Source organism: Epinephelus lanceolatus, chromosome 22 (genome assembly GCF_041903045.1).
Source record: "Epinephelus lanceolatus isolate andai-2023 chromosome 22, ASM4190304v1, whole genome shotgun sequence".
NCBI classification, from domain to species: Eukaryota; Metazoa; Chordata; class Actinopteri; order Perciformes; family Serranidae; genus Epinephelus; species Epinephelus lanceolatus.
In genome coordinates this window covers 31831052-31849447 of record NC_135755.1, presented here as the reverse complement: position 1 = coordinate 31849447, position 18396 = coordinate 31831052, and the positions used below count along the sequence as shown (strand labels likewise).

At 47.6% G+C, this 18396-nt stretch overlaps 47 non-coding genes across 47 annotated transcripts; all 47 read left to right on the top strand.

Annotated features, from left to right (window-relative positions):
* The first annotated feature begins 82 nt into the window (after positions 1-82).
* On the top strand, positions 83-201 carry LOC144461105 (5S ribosomal RNA). The gene has a single exon (XR_013489824.1). It is a non-coding gene; the product is annotated as a 5S ribosomal RNA (ribosomal RNA).
* A 285-nt stretch (positions 202-486) lies between these two features.
* Positions 487-605, top strand: LOC144461461 (5S ribosomal RNA). The gene has a single exon (XR_013490163.1). It is a non-coding gene; the product is annotated as a 5S ribosomal RNA (ribosomal RNA).
* A 265-nt stretch (positions 606-870) lies between these two features.
* LOC144461460 (5S ribosomal RNA) lies at positions 871-989 on the top strand. The gene has a single exon (XR_013490162.1). It is a non-coding gene; the product is annotated as a 5S ribosomal RNA (ribosomal RNA).
* Positions 990-1274: 285 nt separating this feature from the next.
* Positions 1275-1393, top strand: LOC144461459 (5S ribosomal RNA). Its single transcript, XR_013490161.1, has one exon. It is a non-coding gene; the product is annotated as a 5S ribosomal RNA (ribosomal RNA).
* Positions 1394-1659: 266 nt separating this feature from the next.
* LOC144461458 (5S ribosomal RNA) lies at positions 1660-1778 on the top strand. The gene has a single exon (XR_013490160.1). It is a non-coding gene; the product is annotated as a 5S ribosomal RNA (ribosomal RNA).
* A 276-nt stretch (positions 1779-2054) lies between these two features.
* LOC144461456 (5S ribosomal RNA) lies at positions 2055-2173 on the top strand. Its single transcript, XR_013490158.1, has one exon. It is a non-coding gene; the product is annotated as a 5S ribosomal RNA (ribosomal RNA).
* Positions 2174-2438: 265 nt separating this feature from the next.
* Positions 2439-2557, top strand: LOC144461455 (5S ribosomal RNA). Its single transcript, XR_013490157.1, has one exon. It is a non-coding gene; the product is annotated as a 5S ribosomal RNA (ribosomal RNA).
* Positions 2558-2841: 284 nt separating this feature from the next.
* LOC144461454 (5S ribosomal RNA) lies at positions 2842-2960 on the top strand. Its single transcript, XR_013490156.1, has one exon. It is a non-coding gene; the product is annotated as a 5S ribosomal RNA (ribosomal RNA).
* Positions 2961-3226: 266 nt separating this feature from the next.
* On the top strand, positions 3227-3345 carry LOC144461453 (5S ribosomal RNA). Its single transcript, XR_013490155.1, has one exon. It is a non-coding gene; the product is annotated as a 5S ribosomal RNA (ribosomal RNA).
* A 276-nt stretch (positions 3346-3621) lies between these two features.
* Positions 3622-3740, top strand: LOC144461452 (5S ribosomal RNA). The gene has a single exon (XR_013490154.1). It is a non-coding gene; the product is annotated as a 5S ribosomal RNA (ribosomal RNA).
* Positions 3741-4025: 285 nt separating this feature from the next.
* On the top strand, positions 4026-4144 carry LOC144461451 (5S ribosomal RNA). Its single transcript, XR_013490153.1, has one exon. It is a non-coding gene; the product is annotated as a 5S ribosomal RNA (ribosomal RNA).
* Positions 4145-4409: 265 nt separating this feature from the next.
* LOC144461450 (5S ribosomal RNA) lies at positions 4410-4528 on the top strand. Its single transcript, XR_013490152.1, has one exon. It is a non-coding gene; the product is annotated as a 5S ribosomal RNA (ribosomal RNA).
* A 266-nt stretch (positions 4529-4794) lies between these two features.
* LOC144461449 (5S ribosomal RNA) lies at positions 4795-4913 on the top strand. Its single transcript, XR_013490151.1, has one exon. It is a non-coding gene; the product is annotated as a 5S ribosomal RNA (ribosomal RNA).
* Positions 4914-5188: 275 nt separating this feature from the next.
* Positions 5189-5307, top strand: LOC144461448 (5S ribosomal RNA). Its single transcript, XR_013490150.1, has one exon. It is a non-coding gene; the product is annotated as a 5S ribosomal RNA (ribosomal RNA).
* Positions 5308-5572: 265 nt separating this feature from the next.
* Positions 5573-5691, top strand: LOC144461447 (5S ribosomal RNA). Its single transcript, XR_013490149.1, has one exon. It is a non-coding gene; the product is annotated as a 5S ribosomal RNA (ribosomal RNA).
* Positions 5692-5975: 284 nt separating this feature from the next.
* On the top strand, positions 5976-6094 carry LOC144461445 (5S ribosomal RNA). Its single transcript, XR_013490147.1, has one exon. It is a non-coding gene; the product is annotated as a 5S ribosomal RNA (ribosomal RNA).
* Positions 6095-6360: 266 nt separating this feature from the next.
* Positions 6361-6479, top strand: LOC144460792 (5S ribosomal RNA). The gene has a single exon (XR_013489511.1). It is a non-coding gene; the product is annotated as a 5S ribosomal RNA (ribosomal RNA).
* Positions 6480-6744: 265 nt separating this feature from the next.
* Positions 6745-6863, top strand: LOC144460739 (5S ribosomal RNA). The gene has a single exon (XR_013489458.1). It is a non-coding gene; the product is annotated as a 5S ribosomal RNA (ribosomal RNA).
* A 285-nt stretch (positions 6864-7148) lies between these two features.
* Positions 7149-7267, top strand: LOC144461130 (5S ribosomal RNA). The gene has a single exon (XR_013489849.1). It is a non-coding gene; the product is annotated as a 5S ribosomal RNA (ribosomal RNA).
* Positions 7268-7543: 276 nt separating this feature from the next.
* LOC144461444 (5S ribosomal RNA) lies at positions 7544-7662 on the top strand. The gene has a single exon (XR_013490146.1). It is a non-coding gene; the product is annotated as a 5S ribosomal RNA (ribosomal RNA).
* A 285-nt stretch (positions 7663-7947) lies between these two features.
* LOC144461443 (5S ribosomal RNA) lies at positions 7948-8066 on the top strand. Its single transcript, XR_013490145.1, has one exon. It is a non-coding gene; the product is annotated as a 5S ribosomal RNA (ribosomal RNA).
* Positions 8067-8331: 265 nt separating this feature from the next.
* LOC144461442 (5S ribosomal RNA) lies at positions 8332-8450 on the top strand. The gene has a single exon (XR_013490144.1). It is a non-coding gene; the product is annotated as a 5S ribosomal RNA (ribosomal RNA).
* Positions 8451-8735: 285 nt separating this feature from the next.
* On the top strand, positions 8736-8854 carry LOC144461441 (5S ribosomal RNA). The gene has a single exon (XR_013490143.1). It is a non-coding gene; the product is annotated as a 5S ribosomal RNA (ribosomal RNA).
* A 265-nt stretch (positions 8855-9119) lies between these two features.
* On the top strand, positions 9120-9238 carry LOC144461440 (5S ribosomal RNA). The gene has a single exon (XR_013490142.1). It is a non-coding gene; the product is annotated as a 5S ribosomal RNA (ribosomal RNA).
* A 285-nt stretch (positions 9239-9523) lies between these two features.
* LOC144461439 (5S ribosomal RNA) lies at positions 9524-9642 on the top strand. Its single transcript, XR_013490141.1, has one exon. It is a non-coding gene; the product is annotated as a 5S ribosomal RNA (ribosomal RNA).
* Positions 9643-9908: 266 nt separating this feature from the next.
* Positions 9909-10027, top strand: LOC144461438 (5S ribosomal RNA). The gene has a single exon (XR_013490140.1). It is a non-coding gene; the product is annotated as a 5S ribosomal RNA (ribosomal RNA).
* Positions 10028-10303: 276 nt separating this feature from the next.
* Positions 10304-10422, top strand: LOC144461437 (5S ribosomal RNA). The gene has a single exon (XR_013490139.1). It is a non-coding gene; the product is annotated as a 5S ribosomal RNA (ribosomal RNA).
* Positions 10423-10687: 265 nt separating this feature from the next.
* On the top strand, positions 10688-10806 carry LOC144461436 (5S ribosomal RNA). The gene has a single exon (XR_013490138.1). It is a non-coding gene; the product is annotated as a 5S ribosomal RNA (ribosomal RNA).
* Positions 10807-11090: 284 nt separating this feature from the next.
* LOC144461434 (5S ribosomal RNA) lies at positions 11091-11209 on the top strand. The gene has a single exon (XR_013490136.1). It is a non-coding gene; the product is annotated as a 5S ribosomal RNA (ribosomal RNA).
* Positions 11210-11484: 275 nt separating this feature from the next.
* Positions 11485-11603, top strand: LOC144461433 (5S ribosomal RNA). Its single transcript, XR_013490135.1, has one exon. It is a non-coding gene; the product is annotated as a 5S ribosomal RNA (ribosomal RNA).
* Positions 11604-11888: 285 nt separating this feature from the next.
* Positions 11889-12007, top strand: LOC144461432 (5S ribosomal RNA). The gene has a single exon (XR_013490134.1). It is a non-coding gene; the product is annotated as a 5S ribosomal RNA (ribosomal RNA).
* Positions 12008-12272: 265 nt separating this feature from the next.
* LOC144461431 (5S ribosomal RNA) lies at positions 12273-12391 on the top strand. The gene has a single exon (XR_013490133.1). It is a non-coding gene; the product is annotated as a 5S ribosomal RNA (ribosomal RNA).
* A 266-nt stretch (positions 12392-12657) lies between these two features.
* Positions 12658-12776, top strand: LOC144461430 (5S ribosomal RNA). The gene has a single exon (XR_013490132.1). It is a non-coding gene; the product is annotated as a 5S ribosomal RNA (ribosomal RNA).
* Positions 12777-13053: 277 nt separating this feature from the next.
* On the top strand, positions 13054-13172 carry LOC144461429 (5S ribosomal RNA). The gene has a single exon (XR_013490131.1). It is a non-coding gene; the product is annotated as a 5S ribosomal RNA (ribosomal RNA).
* A 265-nt stretch (positions 13173-13437) lies between these two features.
* Positions 13438-13556, top strand: LOC144461428 (5S ribosomal RNA). Its single transcript, XR_013490130.1, has one exon. It is a non-coding gene; the product is annotated as a 5S ribosomal RNA (ribosomal RNA).
* Positions 13557-13840: 284 nt separating this feature from the next.
* On the top strand, positions 13841-13959 carry LOC144461427 (5S ribosomal RNA). The gene has a single exon (XR_013490129.1). It is a non-coding gene; the product is annotated as a 5S ribosomal RNA (ribosomal RNA).
* Positions 13960-14225: 266 nt separating this feature from the next.
* LOC144461426 (5S ribosomal RNA) lies at positions 14226-14344 on the top strand. The gene has a single exon (XR_013490127.1). It is a non-coding gene; the product is annotated as a 5S ribosomal RNA (ribosomal RNA).
* A 277-nt stretch (positions 14345-14621) lies between these two features.
* On the top strand, positions 14622-14740 carry LOC144461425 (5S ribosomal RNA). The gene has a single exon (XR_013490126.1). It is a non-coding gene; the product is annotated as a 5S ribosomal RNA (ribosomal RNA).
* A 265-nt stretch (positions 14741-15005) lies between these two features.
* LOC144461423 (5S ribosomal RNA) lies at positions 15006-15124 on the top strand. The gene has a single exon (XR_013490124.1). It is a non-coding gene; the product is annotated as a 5S ribosomal RNA (ribosomal RNA).
* A 284-nt stretch (positions 15125-15408) lies between these two features.
* LOC144461422 (5S ribosomal RNA) lies at positions 15409-15527 on the top strand. The gene has a single exon (XR_013490123.1). It is a non-coding gene; the product is annotated as a 5S ribosomal RNA (ribosomal RNA).
* Positions 15528-15793: 266 nt separating this feature from the next.
* On the top strand, positions 15794-15912 carry LOC144461421 (5S ribosomal RNA). Its single transcript, XR_013490122.1, has one exon. It is a non-coding gene; the product is annotated as a 5S ribosomal RNA (ribosomal RNA).
* Positions 15913-16188: 276 nt separating this feature from the next.
* On the top strand, positions 16189-16307 carry LOC144461420 (5S ribosomal RNA). The gene has a single exon (XR_013490121.1). It is a non-coding gene; the product is annotated as a 5S ribosomal RNA (ribosomal RNA).
* A 285-nt stretch (positions 16308-16592) lies between these two features.
* LOC144461419 (5S ribosomal RNA) lies at positions 16593-16711 on the top strand. The gene has a single exon (XR_013490120.1). It is a non-coding gene; the product is annotated as a 5S ribosomal RNA (ribosomal RNA).
* A 265-nt stretch (positions 16712-16976) lies between these two features.
* Positions 16977-17095, top strand: LOC144461418 (5S ribosomal RNA). The gene has a single exon (XR_013490119.1). It is a non-coding gene; the product is annotated as a 5S ribosomal RNA (ribosomal RNA).
* A 266-nt stretch (positions 17096-17361) lies between these two features.
* On the top strand, positions 17362-17480 carry LOC144460185 (5S ribosomal RNA). The gene has a single exon (XR_013488901.1). It is a non-coding gene; the product is annotated as a 5S ribosomal RNA (ribosomal RNA).
* A 277-nt stretch (positions 17481-17757) lies between these two features.
* LOC144460790 (5S ribosomal RNA) lies at positions 17758-17876 on the top strand. The gene has a single exon (XR_013489509.1). It is a non-coding gene; the product is annotated as a 5S ribosomal RNA (ribosomal RNA).
* Positions 17877-18141: 265 nt separating this feature from the next.
* LOC144460738 (5S ribosomal RNA) lies at positions 18142-18260 on the top strand. The gene has a single exon (XR_013489457.1). It is a non-coding gene; the product is annotated as a 5S ribosomal RNA (ribosomal RNA).
* Positions 18261-18396: the final 136 nt, after the last annotated feature.

The window sequence follows — 18396 nt, the reverse complement described above, 5'->3', positions numbered from 1 at the left end:
TAAAATGACAGATTACCATTTGCCATCCACCCTTGCTGATGTTTTACCATCTATAAATGGCGTGCGTGCATGCTCTTCCATGGCTTACGGCCATACCACCCTGAATACGCCGGATCTCGTCCGATCTCGGAAGCTAAGCAGGGTCGGGCCGGGTCAGTACTTGGATGGGAGACCGCCTGGGAATACCCGGTGCTGTAAGCTTTTTATTCTCACCTTTCATCAGCAGAGGGCGCTGCTCCTCCTTTACTGGAGCCAGCTCCTTGGAAAACAGCACCAGTGGACAAACTCTCCTTTTTGTCCCTTTTTTTTCCTTTTTTTTTTTTTTTAATTTCTCAATGAGTATATGTGCATTAACTCAAAACTAAATGGCGTGTGGGTCTTGTCATGGTGCTTGTTGAGTGCAGGAAAATGACAGATTACCATTTGCCATCCACCCTTGCTGATGTTTTACCATCTATAAATGGCGTGCGTGCATGCTCTTCCATGGCTTACGGCCATACCACCCTGAATACGCCCGATCTCGTCCGATCTCGGAAGCTAAGCAGGGTCGGGCCGGGTCAGTACTTGGATGGGAGACCGCCTGGGAATACCCGGTGCTGTAAGCTTTTTATTCTCACCTTTCATCAGCAGAGGGCGCTGCTCCTCCTTTACTGGAGCCAGCTCCTTGGAAAACAGCACCAGTGGACAAACTCTCTTTTTTTTTTTGTTTTAATTTGTCAGTGAGTATATGTGCATTAACTGAAAACTAAATGGCGTGTGGGTCTTGTCATGGCGCTTGTTGAGTGCAGTAAAATGACAGATTACCATTTGCCATCCACCCTTGCTGATGTTTTACCATCTATAAATGGCGTGCGTGCATGCTCTTCCATGGCTTACGGCCATACCACCCTGAATACGCCCGATCTCGTCCGATCTCGGAAGCTAAGCAGGGTCGGGCCGGGTCAGTACTTGGATGGGAGACCGCCTGGGAATACCCGGTGCTGTAAGCTTTTTATTCTCACCTTTCATCAGCAGAGGGCGCTGCTCCTCCTTTACTGGAGCCAGCTCCTTGGAAAACAGCACCAGTGGACAAACTCTCCTTTTTTTCCCTTTTTTTTCCTTTTTTTTTTTTTTTAATTTCTCAATGAGTATATGTGCATTAACTCAAAACTAAATGGCGTGTGGGTCTTGTCATGGTGCTTGTTGAGTGCAGGAAAATGACAGATTACCATTTGCCATCCACCCTTGCTGATGTTTTACCATCTATAAATGGCGTGCGTGCATGCTCTTCCATGGCTTACGGCCATACCACCCTGAATACGCCCGATCTCGTCCGATCTCGGAAGCTAAGCAGGGTCGGGCCGGGTCAGTACTTGGATGGGAGACCGCCTGGGAATACCCGGTGCTGTAAGCTTTTTATTCTCACCTTTCATCAGCAGAGGGCGCTGCTCCTCCTTTACTGGAGCCAGCTCCTTGGAAAACAGCACCAGTGGACAAACTCTCTTTCTTTTTTTTTTTTTAATTTGTCAGTGAGTATATGTGCATTAACTCAAAACTAAATGGCGTGTGGGTCTTGTCATGGTGCTTGTTGAGTGCAGTAAAATGACAGATTACCATTTGCCATCCACCCTTGCTGATGTTTTACCATCTATAAATGGCGTGCGTGCATGCTCTTCCATGGCTTACGGCCATACCACCCTGAATACGCCCGATCTCGTCCGATCTCGGAAGCTAAGCAGGGTCGGGCCGGGTCAGTACTTGGATGGGAGACCGCCTGGGAATACCCGGTGCTGTAAGCTTTTTATTCTCACCTTTCATCAGCAGAGGGCGCTGCTCCTCCTTTACTGGAGCCAGCTCCTTGGAAAACAGCACCAGTGGACAAACTCTCTTTTTTTTTTTCTTTTTTTTTTTTTTTAATTTGTCAGTGAGTATATGTGCATTAACTGAAAAATAAATGGCGTGTGGGTCTTGTCATGGTGCTTGTTGAGTGCAGGAAAATGACAGATTACCATTTGCCATCCACCCTTGCTGATGTTTTACCATCTATAAATGGCGTGCGTGCATGCTCTTCCATGGCTTACGGCCATACCACCCTGAATACGCCCGATCTCGTCCGATCTCGGAAGCTAAGCAGGGTCGGGCCGGGTCAGTACTTGGATGGGAGACCGCCTGGGAATACCCGGTGCTGTAAGCTTTTTATTCTCACCTTTCATCAGCAGAGGGCGCTGCTCCTCCTTTACTGGAGCCAGCTCCTTGGAAAACAGCACCAGTGGACAAACTCTCTTTTTTTTTTTGTTTTAATTTGTCAGTGATTATATGTGCATTAACTGAAAACTAAATGGCGTGTGGGTCTTGTCATGGCGCTTGTTGAGTGCAGTAAAATGACAGATTACCATTTGCCATCCACCCTTGCTGATGTTTTACCATCTATAAATGGCGTGCGTGCATGCTCTTCCATGGCTTACGGCCATACCACCCTGAATACGCCCGATCTCGTCCGATCTCGGAAGCTAAGCAGGGTCGGGCCGGGTCAGTACTTGGATGGGAGACCGCCTGGGAATACCCGGTGCTGTAAGCTTTTTATTCTCACCTTTCATCAGCAGAGGGCGCTGCTCCTCCTTTACTGGAGCCAGCTCCTTGGAAAACAGCACCAGTGGACAAACTCTCCTTTTTTTCCCTTTTTTTTCCTTTTTTTTTTTTTTAATTTCTCAATGAGTATATGTGCATTAACTCAAAACTAAATGGCGTGTGGGTCTTGTCATGGTGCTTGTTGAGTGCAGGAAAATGACAGATTACCATTTGCCATCCACCCTTGCTGATGTTTTACCATCTATAAATGGCGTGCGTGCATGCTCTTCCATGGCTTACGGCCATACCACCCTGAATACGCCCGATCTCGTCCGATCTCGGAAGCTAAGCAGGGTCGGGCCGGGTCAGTACTTGGATGGGAGACCGCCTGGGAATACCCGGTGCTGTAAGCTTTTTATTCTCACCTTTCATCAGCAGAGGGCGCTGCTCCTCCTTTACTGGAGCCAGCTCCTTGGAAAACAGCACCAGTGGACAAACTCTCTTTCTTTTTTTTGTTTTAATTTGTCAGTGAGTATATGTGCATTAACTGAAAACTAAATGGCGTGTGGGTCTTGTCATGGCGCTTGTTGAGTGCAGTAAAATGACAGATTACCATTTGCCATCCACCCTTGCTGATGTTTTACCATCTATAAATGGCGTGCGTGCATGCTCTTCCATGGCTTACGGCCATACCACCCTGAATACGCCCGATCTCGTCCGATCTCGGAAGCTAAGCAGGGTCGGGCCGGGTCAGTACTTGGATGGGAGACCGCCTGGGAATACCCGGTGCTGTAAGCTTTTTATTCTCACCTTTCATCAGCAGAGGGCGCTGCTCCTCCTTTACTGGAGCCAGCTCCTTGGAAAACAGCACCAGTGGACAAACTCTCTTTTTTTTTTTCTTTTTTTTTTTTTTTAATTTGTCAGTGAGTATATGTGCATTAACTGAAAAATAAATGGCGTGTGGGTCTTGTCATGGTGCTTGTTGAGTGCAGGAAAATGACAGATTACCATTTGCCATCCACCCTTGCTGATGTTTTACCATCTATAAATGGCGTGCGTGCATGCTCTTCCATGGCTTACGGCCATACCACCCTGAATACGCCCGATCTCGTCCGATCTCGGAAGCTAAGCAGGGTCGGGCCGGGTCAGTACTTGGATGGGAGACCGCCTGGGAATACCCGGTGCTGTAAGCTTTTTATTCTCACCTTTCATCAGCAGAGGGCGCTGCTCCTCCTTTACTGGAGCCAGCTCCTTGGAAAACAGCACCAGTGGACAAACTCTCCTTTTTTTCCCTTTTTTTTCCTTTTTTGTTTTTTTTAATTTCTCAATGAGTATATGTGCATTAACTCAAAACTAAATGGCGTGTGGGTCTTGTCATGGTGCTTGTTGAGTGCAGGAAAATGACAGATTACCATTTGCCATCCACCCTTGCTGATGTTTTACCATCTATAAATGGCGTGCGTGCATGCTCTTCCATGGCTTACGGCCATACCACCCTGAATACGCCCGATCTCGTCCGATCTCGGAAGCTAAGCAGGGTCGGGCCGGGTCAGTACTTGGATGGGAGACCGCCTGGGAATACCCGGTGCTGTAAGCTTTTTATTCTCACCTTTCATCAGCAGAGGGCGCTGCTCCTCCTTTACTGGAGCCAGCTCCTTGGAAAACAGCACCAGTGGACAAACTCTCTTTTTTTTTTTGTTTTAATTTGTCAGTGAGTATATGTGCATTAACTGAAAACTAAATGGCGTGTGGGTCTTGTCATGGCGCTTGTTGAGTGCAGGAAAATGACAGATTACCATTTGCCATCCACCCTTGCTGATGTTTTACCATCTATAAATGGCGTGCGTGCATGCTCTTCCATGGCTTACGGCCATACCACCCTGAATACGCCCGATCTCGTCCGATCTCGGAAGCTAAGCAGGGTCGGGCCGGGTCAGTACTTGGATGGGAGACCGCCTGGGAATACCCGGTGCTGTAAGCTTTTTATTCTCACCTTTCATCAGCAGAGGGCGCTGCTCCTCCTTTACTGGAGCCAGCTCCTTGGAAAACAGCACCAGTGGACAAACTCTCTTTCTTTTTTTTTTTTTAATTTGTCAGTGAGTATATGTGCATTAACTGAAAACTAAATGGCGTGTGGGTCTTGTCATGGTGCTTGTTGAGTGCAGTAAAATGACAGATTACCATTTGCCATCCACCCTTGCTGATGTTTTACCATCTATAAATGGCGTGCGTGCATGCTCTTCCATGGCTTACGGCCATACCACCCTGAATACGCCCGATCTCGTCCGATCTCGGAAGCTAAGCAGGGTCGGGCCGGGTCAGTACTTGGATGGGAGACCGCCTGGGAATACCCGGTGCTGTAAGCTTTTTATTCTCACCTTTCATCAGCAGAGGGCGCTGCTCCTCCTTTACTGGAGCCAGCTCCTTGGAAAACAGCACCAGTGGACAAACTCTCTTTTTTTTTTCTTTTTTTTTTTTTTTAATTTGTCAGTGAGTATATGTGCATTAACTGAAAAATAAATGGCGTGTGGGTCTTGTCATGGTGCTTGTTGAGTGCAGGAAAATGACAGATTACCATTTGCCATCCACCCTTGCTGATGTTTTACCATCTATAAATGGCGTGCGTGCATGCTCTTCCATGGCTTACGGCCATACCACCCTGAATACGCCCGATCTCGTCCGATCTCGGAAGCTAAGCAGGGTCGGGCCGGGTCAGTACTTGGATGGGAGACCGCCTGGGAATACCCGGTGCTGTAAGCTTTTTATTCTCACCTTTCATCAGCAGAGGGCGCTGCTCCTCCTTTACTGGAGCCAGCTCCTTGGAAAACAGCACCAGTGGACAAACTCTCTTTTTTTTTTTGTTTTAATTTGTCAGTGATTATATGTGCATTAACTGAAAACTAAATGGCGTGTGGGTCTTGTCATGGCGCTTGTTGAGTGCAGTAAAATGACAGATTACCATTTGCCATCCACCCTTGCTGATGTTTTACCATCTATAAATGGCGTGCGTGCATGCTCTTCCATGGCTTACGGCCATACCACCCTGAATACGCCCGATCTCGTCCGATCTCGGAAGCTAAGCAGGGTCGGGCCGGGTCAGTACTTGGATGGGAGACCGCCTGGGAATACCCGGTGCTGTAAGCTTTTTATTCTCACCTTTCATCAGCAGAGGGCGCTGCTCCTCCTTTACTGGAGCCAGCTCCTTGGAAAACAGCACCAGTGGACAAACTCTCCTTTTTTTCCCTTTTTTTTCCTTTTTTTTTTTTTTAATTTCTCAATGAGTATATGTGCATTAACTCAAAACTAAATGGCGTGTGGGTCTTGTCATGGTGCTTGTTGAGTGCAGGAAAATGACAGATTACCATTTGCCATCCACCCTTGCTGATGTTTTACCATCTATAAATGGCGTGCGTGCATGCTCTTCCATGGCTTACGGCCATACCACCCTGAATACGCCCGATCTCGTCCGATCTCGGAAGCTAAGCAGGGTCGGGCCGGGTCAGTACTTGGATGGGAGACCGCCTGGGAATACCCGGTGCTGTAAGCTTTTTATTCTCACCTTTCATCAGCAGAGGGCGCTGCTCCTCCTTTACTGGAGCCAGCTCCTTGGAAAACAGCACCAGTGGACAAACTCTCTTTCTTTTTTTTGTTTTAATTTGTCAGTGAGTATATGTGCATTAACTGAAAACTAAATGGCGTGTGGGTCTTGTCATGGCGCTTGTTGAGTGCAGTAAAATGACAGATTACCATTTGCCATCCACCCTTGCTGATGTTTTACCATCTATAAATGGCGTGCGTGCATGCTCTTCCATGGCTTACGGCCATACCACCCTGAATACGCCCGATCTCGTCCGATCTCGGAAGCTAAGCAGGGTCGGGCCGGGTCAGTACTTGCATGGGAGACCGCCTGGGAATACCCGGTGCTGTAAGCTTTTTATTCTCACCTTTCATCAGCAGAGGGCGCTGCTCCTCCTTTACTGGAGCCAGCTCCTTGGAAAACAGCACCAGTGGACAAACTCTCTTTTTTTTTTTTTTTTAATTTGTCAGTGAGTATATGTGCATTAACTGAAAAGTAAATGGCGTGTGGGTCTTGTCATGGTGCTTGTTGAGTGCAGGAAAATGACAGATTACCATTTGCCATCCACCCTTGCTGATGTTTTACCATCTATAAATGGCGTGCGTGCATGCTCTTCCATGGCTTACGGCCATACCACCCTGAATATGCCCGATCTCGTCCGATCTCGGAAGCTAAGCAGGGTCGGGCCGGGTCAGTACTTGGATGGGAGACCGCCTGGGAATACCCGGTGCTGTAAGCTTTTTATTCTCACCTTTCATCAGCAGAGGGCGCTGCTCCTCCTTTACTGGAGCCAGCTCCTTGGAAAACAGTACCAGTGGACAAACTCTCCTTTTTTTCCCTTTTTTTTCCTTTTTTGTTTTTTTTAATTTCTCAATGAGTATGTGTGCATTAACTCAAAACTAAATGGCGTGTGGGTCTTGTCATGGTGCTTGTTGAGTGCAGGAAAATGACAGATTACCATTTGCCATCCACCCTTGCTGATGTTTTACCATCTATAAATGGCGTGCGTGCATGCTCTTCCATGGCTTACGGCCATACCACCCTGAATACGCCCGATCTCGTCCAATCTCGGAAGCTAAGCAGGGTCGGGCCGGGTCAGTACTTGGATGGGAGACCGCCTGGGAATACCCGGTGCTGTAAGCTTTTTATTCTCACCTTTCATCAGCAGAGGGCGCTGCGTCTCCTTTACTGGAGCCAGCTCCTTGGAAAACAGCACCAGTGGACAAACTCTCTTTTTTTTTTTCTTTTTTTTTTTTTTTAATTTGTCAGTGAGTATATGTGCATTAACTGAAAAATAAATGGCGTGTGGGTCTTGTCATGGTGCTTGTTGAGTGCAGGAAAATGACAGATTACCATTTGCCATCCACCCTTGCTGATGTTTTACCATCTATAAATGGCGTGCGTGCATGCTCTTCCATGGCTTACGGCCATACCACCCTGAATACGCCCGATCTCGTCCGATCTCGGAAGCTAAGCAGGGTCGGGCCGGGTCAGTACTTGGATGGGAGACCGCCTGGGAATACCCGGTGCTGTAAGCTTTTTATTCTCACCTTTCATCAGCAGAGGGCGCTGCTCCTCCTTTACTGGAGCCAGCTCCTTGGAAAACAGCACCAGTGGACAAACTCTCCTTTTTTTCCCTTTTTTTTACTTTTTTGTTTTTTTTAATTTCTCAATGAGTATATGTGCATTAACTCAAAACTAAATGGCGTGTGGGTCTTGTCATGGTGCTTGTTGAGTGCAGGAAAATGACAGATTACCATTTGCCATCCACCCTTGCTGATGTTTTACCATCTATAAATGGCGTGCGTGCATGCTCTTCCATGGCTTACGGCCATACCACCCTGAATACGCCCGATCTCGTCCGATCTCGGAAGCTAAGCAGGGTCGGGCCGGGTCAGTACTTGGATGGGAGACCGCCTGGGAATACCCGGTGCTGTAAGCTTTTTATTCTCACCTTTCATCAGCAGAGGGCGCTGCTCCTCCTTTACTGGAGCCAGCTCCTTGGAAAACAGCACCAGTGGACAAACTCTCTTTTTTTTTTTGTTTTAATTTGTCAGTGAGTATATGTGCATTAACTGAAAACTAAATGGCGTGTGGGTCTTGTCATGGCGCTTGTTGAGTGCAGTAAAATGACAGATTACCATTTGCCATCCACCCTTGCTGATGTTTTACCATCTATAAATGGCGTGCGTGCATGCTCTTCCATGGCTTACGGCCATACCACCCTGAATACGCCCGATCTCGTCCGATCTCGGAAGCTAAGCAGGGTCGGGCCGGGTCAGTACTTGGATGGGAGACCGCCTGGGAATACCCGGTGCTGTAAGCTTTTTATTCTCACCTTTCATCAGCAGAGGGCGCTGCTCCTCCTTTACTGGAGCCAGCTCCTTGGAAAACAGCACCAGTGGACAAACTCTCCTTTTTTTCCCTTTTTTTTCCTTTTTTTTTTTTTTTAATTTCTCAATGAGTATATGTGCATTAACTCAAAACTAAATGGCGTGTGGGTCTTGTCATGGTGCTTGTTGAGTGCAGGAAAATGACAGATTACCATTTGCCATCCACCCTTGCTGATGTTTTACCATCTATAAATGGCGTGCGTGCATGCTCTTCCATGGCTTACGGCCATACCACCCTGAATACGCCCGATCTCGTCCGATCTCGGAAGCTAAGCAGGGTCGGGCCGGGTCAGTACTTGGATGGGAGACCGCCTGGGAATACCCGGTGCTGTAAGCTTTTTATTCTCACCTTTCATCAGCAGAGGGCGCTGCTCCTCCTTTACTGGAGCCAGCTCCTTGGAAAACAGCACCAGTGGACAAACTCTCTTTTTTTTTTTGTTTTAATTTGTCAGTGAGTATATGTGCATTAACTGAAAACTAAATGGCGTGTGGGTCTTGTCATGGCGCTTGTTGAGTGCAGTAAAATGACAGATTACCATTTGCCATCCACCCTTGCTGATGTTTTACCATCTATAAATGGCGTGCGTGCATGCTCTTCCATGGCTTACGGCCATACCACCCTGAATACGCCCGATCTCGTCCGATCTCGGAAGCTAAGCAGGGTCGGGCCGGGTCAGTACTTGGATGGGAGACCGCCTGGGAATACCCGGTGCTGTAAGCTTTTTATTCTCACCTTTCATCAGCAGAGGGCGCTGCTCCTCCTTTACTGGAGCCAGCTCCTTGGAAAACAGCACCAGTGGACAAACTCTCCTTTTTTTCCCTTTTTTTTCCTTTTTTTTTTTTTTTAATTTCTCAATGAGTATATGTGCATTAACTCAAAACTAAATGGCGTGTGGGTCTTGTCATGGTGCTTGTTGAGTGCAGTAAAATGACAGATTACCATTTGCCATCCACCCTTGCTGATGTTTTACCATCTATAAATGGCGTGCGTGCATGCTCTTCCATGGCTTACGGCCATACCACCCTGAATACGCCCGATCTCGTCCGATCTCGGAAGCTAAGCAGGGTCGGGCCGGGTCAGTACTTGGATGGGAGACCGCCTGGGAATACCCGGTGCTGTAAGCTTTTTATTCTCACCTTTCATCAGCAGAGGGCGCTGCTCCTCCTTTACTGGAGCCAGCTCCTTGGAAAACAGCACCAGTGGACAAACTCTCTTTCTTTTTTTTTTTTTAATTTGTCAGTGAGTATATGTGCATTAACTGAAAACTAAATGGCGTGTGGGTCTTGTCATGGTGCTTGTTGAGTGCAGTAAAATGACAGATTACCATTTGCCATCCACCCTTGCTGATGTTTTACCATCTATAAATGGCGTGCGTGCATGCTCTTCCATGGCTTACGGCCATACCACCCTGAATACGCCCGATCTCGTCCGATCTCGGAAGCTAAGCAGGGTCGGGCCGGGTCAGTACTTGGATGGGAGACCGCCTGGGAATACCCGGTGCTGTAAGCTTTTTATTCTCACCTTTCATCAGCAGAGGGCGCTGCTCCTCCTTTACTGGAGCCAGCTCCTTGGAAAACAGCACCAGTGGACAAACTCTCTTTTTTTTTTTCTTTTTTTTTTTTTTTAATTTGTCAGTGAGTATATGTGCATTAACTGAAAAATAAATGGCGTGTGGGTCTTGTCATGGTGCTTGTTGAGTGCAGGAAAATGACAGATTACCATTTGCCATCCACCCTTGCTGATGTTTTACCATCTATAAATGGCGTGCGTGCATGCTCTTCCATGGCTTACGGCCATACCACCCTGAATACGCCCGATCTCGTCCGATCTCGGAAGCTAAGCAGGGTCGGGCCGGGTCAGTACTTGGATGGGAGACCGCCTGGGAATACCCGGTGCTGTAAGCTTTTTATTCTCACCTTTCATCAGCAGAGGGCGCTGCTCCTCCTTTACTGGAGCCAGCTCCTTGGAAAACAGCACCAGTGGACAAACTCTCTTTTTTTTTTTGTTTTAATTTGTCAGTGATTATATGTGCATTAACTGAAAACTAAATGGCGTGTGGGTCTTGTCATGGCGCTTGTTGAGTGCAGTAAAATGACAGATTACCATTTGCCATCCACCCTTGCTGATGTTTTACCATCTATAAATGGCGTGCGTGCATGCTCTTCCATGGCTTACGGCCATACCACCCTGAATACGCCCGATCTCGTCCGATCTCGGAAGCTAAGCAGGGTCGGGCCGGGTCAGTACTTGGATGGGAGACCGCCTGGGAATACCCGGTGCTGTAAGCTTTTTATTCTCACCTTTCATCAGCAGAGGGCGCTGCTCCTCCTTTACTGGAGCCAGCTCCTTGGAAAACAGCACCAGTGGACAAACTCTCCTTTTTTTCCCTTTTTTTTCCTTTTTTTTTTTTTTAATTTCTCAATGAGTATATGTGCATTAACTCAAAACTAAATGGCGTGTGGGTCTTGTCATGGCGCTTGTTGAGTGCAGTAAAATGACAGATTACCATTTGCCATCCACCCTTGCTGATGTTTTACCATCTATAAATGGCGTGCGTGCATGCTCTTCCATGGCTTACGGCCATACCACCCTGAATACGCCCGATCTCGTCCGATCTCGGAAGCTAAGCAGGGTCGGGCCGGGTCAGTACTTGGATGGGAGACCGCCTGGGAATACCCGGTGCTGTAAGCTTTTTATTCTCACCTTTCATCAGCAGAGGGCGCTGCTCCTCCTTTACTGGAGCCAGCTCCTTGGAAAACAGCACCAGTGGACAAACTCTCTTTTTTTTTTCTTTTTTTTTTTTTTTAATTTGTCAGTGAGTATATGTGCATTAACTGAAAAATAAATGGCGTGTGGGTCTTGTCATGGTGCTTGTTGAGTGCAGGAAAATGACAGATTACCATTTGCCATCCACCCTTGCTGATGTTTTACCATCTATAAATGGCGTGCGTGCATGCTCTTCCATGGCTTACGGCCATACCACCCTGAATACGCCCGATCTCGTCCGATCTCGGAAGCTAAGCAGGGTCGGGCCGGGTCAGTACTTGGATGGGAGACCGCCTGGGAATACCCGGTGCTGTAAGCTTTTTATTCTCACCTTTCATCAGCAGAGGGCGCTGCTCCTCCTTTACTGGAGCCAGCTCCTTGGAAAACAGCACCAGTGGACAAACTCTCCTTTTTTTCCCTTTTTTTTCCTTTTTTGTTTTTTTTAATTTCTCAATGAGTATATGTGCATTAACTCAAAACTAAATGGCGTGTGGGTCTTGTCATGGTGCTTGTTGAGTGCAGGAAAATGACAGATTACCATTTGCCATCCACCCTTGCTGATGTTTTACCATCTATAAATGGCGTGCGTGCATGCTCTTCCATGGCTTACGGCCATACCACCCTGAATACGCCCGATCTCGTCCGATCTCGGAAGCTAAGCAGGGTCGGGCCGGGTCAGTACTTGGATGGGAGACCGCCTGGGAATACCCGGTGCTGTAAGCTTTTTATTCTCACCTTTCATCAGCAGAGGGCGCTGCTCCTCCTTTACTGGAGCCAGCTCCTTGGAAAACAGCACCAGTGGACAAACTCTCTTTTTTTTTTTGTTTTAATTTGTCAGTGAGTATATGTGCATTAACTGAAAACTAAATGGCGTGTGGGTCTTGTCATGGCGCTTGTTGAGTGCAGGAAAATGACAGATTACCATTTGCCATCCACCCTTGCTGATGTTTTACCATCTATAAATGGCGTGCGTGCATGCTCTTCCATGGCTTACGGCCATACCACCCTGAATACGCCCGATCTCGTCCGATCTCGGAAGCTAAGCAGGGTCGGGCCGGGTCAGTACTTGGATGGGAGACCGCCTGGGAATACCCGGTGCTGTAAGCTTTTTATTCTCACCTTTCATCAGCAGAGGGCGCTGCTCCTCCTTTACTGGAGCCAGCTCCTTGGAAAACAGCACCAGTGGACAAACTCTCTTTCTTTTTTTTTTTTTAATTTGTCAGTGAGTATATGTGCATTAACTGAAAACTAAATGGCGTGTGGGTCTTGTCATGGTGCTTGTTGAGTGCAGTAAAATGACAGATTACCATTTGCCATCCACCCTTGCTGATGTTTTACCATCTATAAATGGCGTGCGTGCATGCTCTTCCATGGCTTACGGCCATACCACCCTGAATACGCCCGATCTCGTCCGATCTCGGAAGCTAAGCAGGGTCGGGCCGGGTCAGTACTTGGATGGGAGACCGCCTGGGAATACCCGGTGCTGTAAGCTTTTTATTCTCACCTTTCATCAGCAGAGGGCGCTGCTCCTCCTTTACTGGAGCCAGCTCCTTGGAAAACAGCACCAGTGGACAAACTCTCTTTTTTTTTTTCTTTTTTTTTTTTTTTTAATTTGTCAGTGAGTATATGTGCATTAACTGAAAAATAAATGGCGTGTGGGTCTTGTCATGGTGCTTGTTGAGTGCAGGAAAATGACAGATTACCATTTGCCATCCACCCTTGCTGATGTTTTACCATCTATAAATGGCGTGCGTGCATGCTCTTCCATGGCTTACGGCCATACCACCCTGAATACGCCCGATCTCGTCCGATCTCGGAAGCTAAGCAGGGTCGGGCCGGGTCAGTACTTGGATGGGAGACCGCCTGGGAATACCCGGTGCTGTAAGCTTTTTATTCTCACCTTTCATCAGCAGAGGGCGCTGCTCCTCCTTTACTGGAGCCAGCTCCTTGGAAAACAGCACCAGTGGACAAACTCTCTTTTTTTTTTTGTTTTAATTTGTCAGTGATTATATGTGCATTAACTGAAAACTAAATGGCGTGTGGGTCTTGTCATGGCGCTTGTTGAGTGCAGTAAAATGACAGATTACCATTTGCCATCCACCCTTGCTGATGTTTTACCATCTATAAATGGCGTGCGTGCATGCTCTTCCATGGCTTACGGCCATACCACCCTGAATACGCCCGATCTCGTCCGATCTCGGAAGCTAAGCAGGGTCGGGCCGGGTCAGTACTTGGATGGGAGACCGCCTGGGAATACCCGGTGCTGTAAGCTTTTTATTCTCACCTTTCATCAGCAGAGGGCGCTGCTCCTCCTTTACTGGAGCCAGCTCCTTGGAAAACAGCACCAGTGGACAAACTCTCCTTTTTTTCCCTTTTTTTTCCTTTTTTTTTTTTTTAATTTCTCAATGAGTATATGTGCATTAACTCAAAACTAAATGGCGTGTGGGTCTTGTCATGGTGCTTGTTGAGTGCAGGAAAATGACAGATTACCATTTGCCATCCACCCTTGCTGATGTTTTACCATCTATAAATGGCGTGCGTGCATGCTCTTCCATGGCTTACGGCCATACCACCCTGAATACGCCCGATCTCGTCCGATCTCGGAAGCTAAGCAGGGTCGGGCCGGGTCAGTACTTGGATGGGAGACCGCCTGGGAATACCCGGTGCTGTAAGCTTTTTATTCTCACCTTTCATCAGCAGAGGGCGCTGCTCCTCCTTTACTGGAGCCAGCTCCTTGGAAAACAGCACCAGTGGACAAACTCTCTTTCTTTTTTTTTTTTTAATTTGTCAGTGAGTATATGTGCATTAACTGAAAACTAAATGGCGTGTGGGTCTTGTCATGGTGCTTGTTGAGTGCAGTAAAATGACAGATTACCATTTGCCATCCACCCTTGCTGATGTTTTACCATCTATAAATGGCGTGCGTGCATGCTCTTCCATGGCTTACGGCCATACCACCCTGAATACGCCCGATCTCGTCCGATCTCGGAAGCTAAGCAGGGTCGGGCCGGGTCAGTACTTGGATGGGAGACCGCCTGGGAATACCCGGTGCTGTAAGCTTTTTATTCTCACCTTTCATCAGCAGAGGGCGCTGCTCCTCCTTTACTGGAGCCAGCTCCTTGGAAAACAGCACCAGTGGACAAACTCTCTTTTTTTTTTTCTTTTTTTTTTTTTTTTAATTTGTCAGTGAGTATATGTGCATTAACTGAAAAATAAATGGCGTGTGGGTCTTGTCATGGTGCTTGTTGAGTGCAGGAAAATGACAGATTACCATTTGCCATCCACCCTTGCTGATGTTTTACCATCTATAAATGGCGTGCGTGCATGCTCTTCCATGGCTTACGGCCATACCACCCTGAATACGCCCGATCTCGTCCGATCTCGGAAGCTAAGCAGGGTCGGGCCGGGTCAGTACTTGGATGGGAGACCGCCTGGGAATACCCGGTGCTGTAAGCTTTTTATTCTCACCTTTCATCAGCAGAGGGCGCTGCTCCTCCTTTACTGGAGCCAGCTCCTTGGAAAACAGCACCAGTGGACAAACTCTCTTTTTTTTTTTGTTTTAATTTGTCAGTGATTATATGTGCATTAACTGAAAACTAAATGGCGTGTGGGTCTTGTCATGGCGCTTGTTGAGTGCAGTAAAATGACAGATTACCATTTGCCATCCACCCTTGCTGATGTTTTACCATCTATAAATGGCGTGCGTGCATGCTCTTCCATGGCTTACGGCCATACCACCCTGAATACGCCCGATCTCGTCCGATCTCGGAAGCTAAGCAGGGTCGGGCCGGGTCAGTACTTGGATGGGAGACCGCCTGGGAATACCCGGTGCTGTAAGCTTTTTATTCTCACCTTTCATCAGCAGAGGGCGCTGCTCCTCCTTTACTGGAGCCAGCTCCTTGGAAAACAGCACCAGTGGACAAACTCTCCTTTTTTTCCCTTTTTTTTCCTTTTTTTTTTTTTTAATTTCTCAATGAGTATATGTGCATTAACTCAAAACTAAATGGCGTGTGGGTCTTGTCATGGTGCTTGTTGAGTGCAGGAAAATGACAGATTACCATTTGCCATCCACCCTTGCTGATGTTTTACCATCTATAAATGGCGTGCGTGCATGCTCTTCCATGGCTTACGGCCATACCACCCTGAATACGCCCGATCTCGTCCGATCTCGGAAGCTAAGCAGGGTCGGGCCGGGTCAGTACTTGGATGGGAGACCGCCTGGGAATACCCGGTGCTGTAAGCTTTTTATTCTCACCTTTCATCAGCAGAGGGCGCTGCTCCTCCTTTACTGGAGCCAGCTCCTTGGAAAACAGCACCAGTGGACAAACTCTCTTTCTTTTTTTTGTTTTAATTTGTCAGTGAGTATATGTGCATTAACTGAAAACTAAATGGCGTGTGGGTCTTGTCATGGCGCTTGTTGAGTGCAGTAAAATGACAGATTACCATTTGCCATCCACCCTTGCTGATGTTTTACCATCTATAAATGGCGTGCGTGCATGCTCTTCCATGGCTTACGGCCATACCACCCTGAATACGCCCGATCTCGTCCGATCTCGGAAGCTAAGCAGGGTCGGGCCGGGTCAGTACTTGGATGGGAGACCGCCTGGGAATACCCGGTGCTGTAAGCTTTTTATTCTCACCTTTCATCAGCAGAGGGCGCTGCTCCTCCTTTACTGGAGCCAGCTCCTTGGAAAACAGCACCAGTGGACAAACTCTCTTTTTTTTTTTCTTTTTTTTTTTTTTTAATTTGTCAGTGAGTATATGTGCATTAACTGAAAAATAAATGGCGTGTGGGTCTTGTCATGGTGCTTGTTGAGTGCAGGAAAATGACAGATTACCATTTGCCATCCACCCTTGCTGATGTTTTACCATCTATAAATGGCGTGCGTGCATGCTCTTCCATGGCTTACGGCCATACCACCCTGAATACGCCCGATCTCGTCCGATCTCGGAAGCTAAGCAGGGTCGGGCCGGGTCAGTACTTGGATGGGAGACCGCCTGGGAATACCCGGTGCTGTAAGCTTTTTATTCTCACCTTTCATCAGCAGAGGGCGCTGCTCCTCCTTTACTGGAGCCAGCTCCTTGGAAAACAGCACCAGTGGACAAACTCTCCTTTTTTTCCCTTTTTTTTCCTTTTTTGTTTTTTTTAATTTCTCAATGAGTATATGTGCATTAACTCAAAACTAAATGGCGTGTGGGTCTTGTCATGGTGCTTGTTGAGTGCAGGAAAATGACAGATTACCATTTGCCATCCACCCTTGCTGATGTTTTACCATCTATAAATGGCGTGCGTGCATGCTCTTCCATGGCTTACGGCCATACCACCCTGAATACGCCCGATCTCGTCCGATCTCGGAAGCTAAGCAGGGTCGGGCCGGGTCAGTACTTGGATGGGAGACCGCCTGGGAATACCCGGTGCTGTAAGCTTTTTATTCTCACCTTTCATCAGCAGAGGGCGCTGCTCCTCCTTTACTGGAGCCAGCTCCTTGGAAAACAGCACCAGTGGACAAACTCTCTTTTTTTTTTTGTTTTAATTTGTCAGTGAGTATATGTGCATTAACTGAAAACTAAATGGCGTGTGGGTCTTGTCATGGCGCTTGTTGAGTGCAGGAAAATGACAGATTACCATTTGCCATCCACCCTTGCTGATGTTTTACCATCTATAAATGGCGTGCGTGCATGCTCTTCCATGGCTTACGGCCATACCACCCTGAATACGCCCGATCTCGTCCGATCTCGGAAGCTAAGCAGGGTCGGGCCGGGTCAGTACTTGGATGGGAGACCGCCTGGGAATACCCGGTGCTGTAAGCTTTTTATTCTCACCTTTCATCAGCAGAGGGCGCTGCTCCTCCTTTACTGGAGCCAGCTCCTTGGAAAACAGCACCAGTGGACAAACTCTCTTTTTTTTTTTTTTTTTAATTTGTCAGTGAGTATATGTGCATTAACTGAAAAGTAAATGGCGTGTGGGTCTTGTCATGGCGCTTGTTGAGTGCAGGAAAATGACAGATTACCATTTGCCATCCACCCTTGCTGATGTTTTACCATCTATAAATGGCGTGCGTGCATGCTCTTCCATGGCTTACGGCCATACCACCCTGAATACGCCCGATCTCGTCCGATCTCGGAAGCTAAGCAGGGTCGGGCCGGGTCAGTACTTGGATGGGAGACCGCCTGGGAATACCTGGTGCTGTAAGCTTTTTATTCTCACCTTTCATCAGCAGAGGGCGCTGCTCCTCCTTTACTGGAGCCAGCTCCTTGGAAAACAGCACCAGTGGACAAACTCTCCTTTTTTTCCCTTTTTTTTTTTTTTTTTAATTTGTCAGTGAGTATATGTGCATTAACTCAAAACTAAATGGCGTGTGGGTCTTGTCATGGCGCTTGTTGAGTGCAGGAAAATGACAGATTACCATTTGCCATCCACCCTTGCTGATGTTTTACCATCTATAAATGGCGTGCGTGCATGCTCTTCCATGGCTTACGGCCATACCACCCTGAATACGCCCGATCTCGTCCGATCTCGGAAGCTAAGCAGGGTCGGGCCGGGTCAGTACTTGCATGGGAGACCGCCTGGGAATACCCGGTGCTGTAAGCTTTTTATTCTCACCTTTCATCAGCAGAGGGCGCTGCTCCTCCTTTACTGGAGCCAGCTCCTTGGAAAACAGCACCAGTGGACAAACTCTCTTTTTTTTTTTTTTTTAATTTGTCAGTGAGTATATGTGCATTAACTGAAAAGTAAATGGCGTGTGGGTCTTGTCATGGTGCTTGTTGAGTGCAGGAAAATGACAGATTACCATTTGCCATCCACCCTTGCTGATGTTTTACCATCTATAAATGGCGTGCGTGCATGCTCTTCCATGGCTTACGGCCATACCACCCTGAATATGCCCGATCTCGTCCGATCTCGGAAGCTAAGCAGGGTCGGGCCGGGTCAGTACTTGGATGGGAGACCGCCTGGGAATACCCGGTGCTGTAAGCTTTTTATTCTCACCTTTCATCAGCAGAGGGCGCTGCTCCTCCTTTACTGGAGCCAGCTCCTTGGAAAACAGTACCAGTGGACAAACTCTCCTTTTTTTCCCTTTTTTTTCCTTTTTTGTTTTTTTTAATTTCTCAAT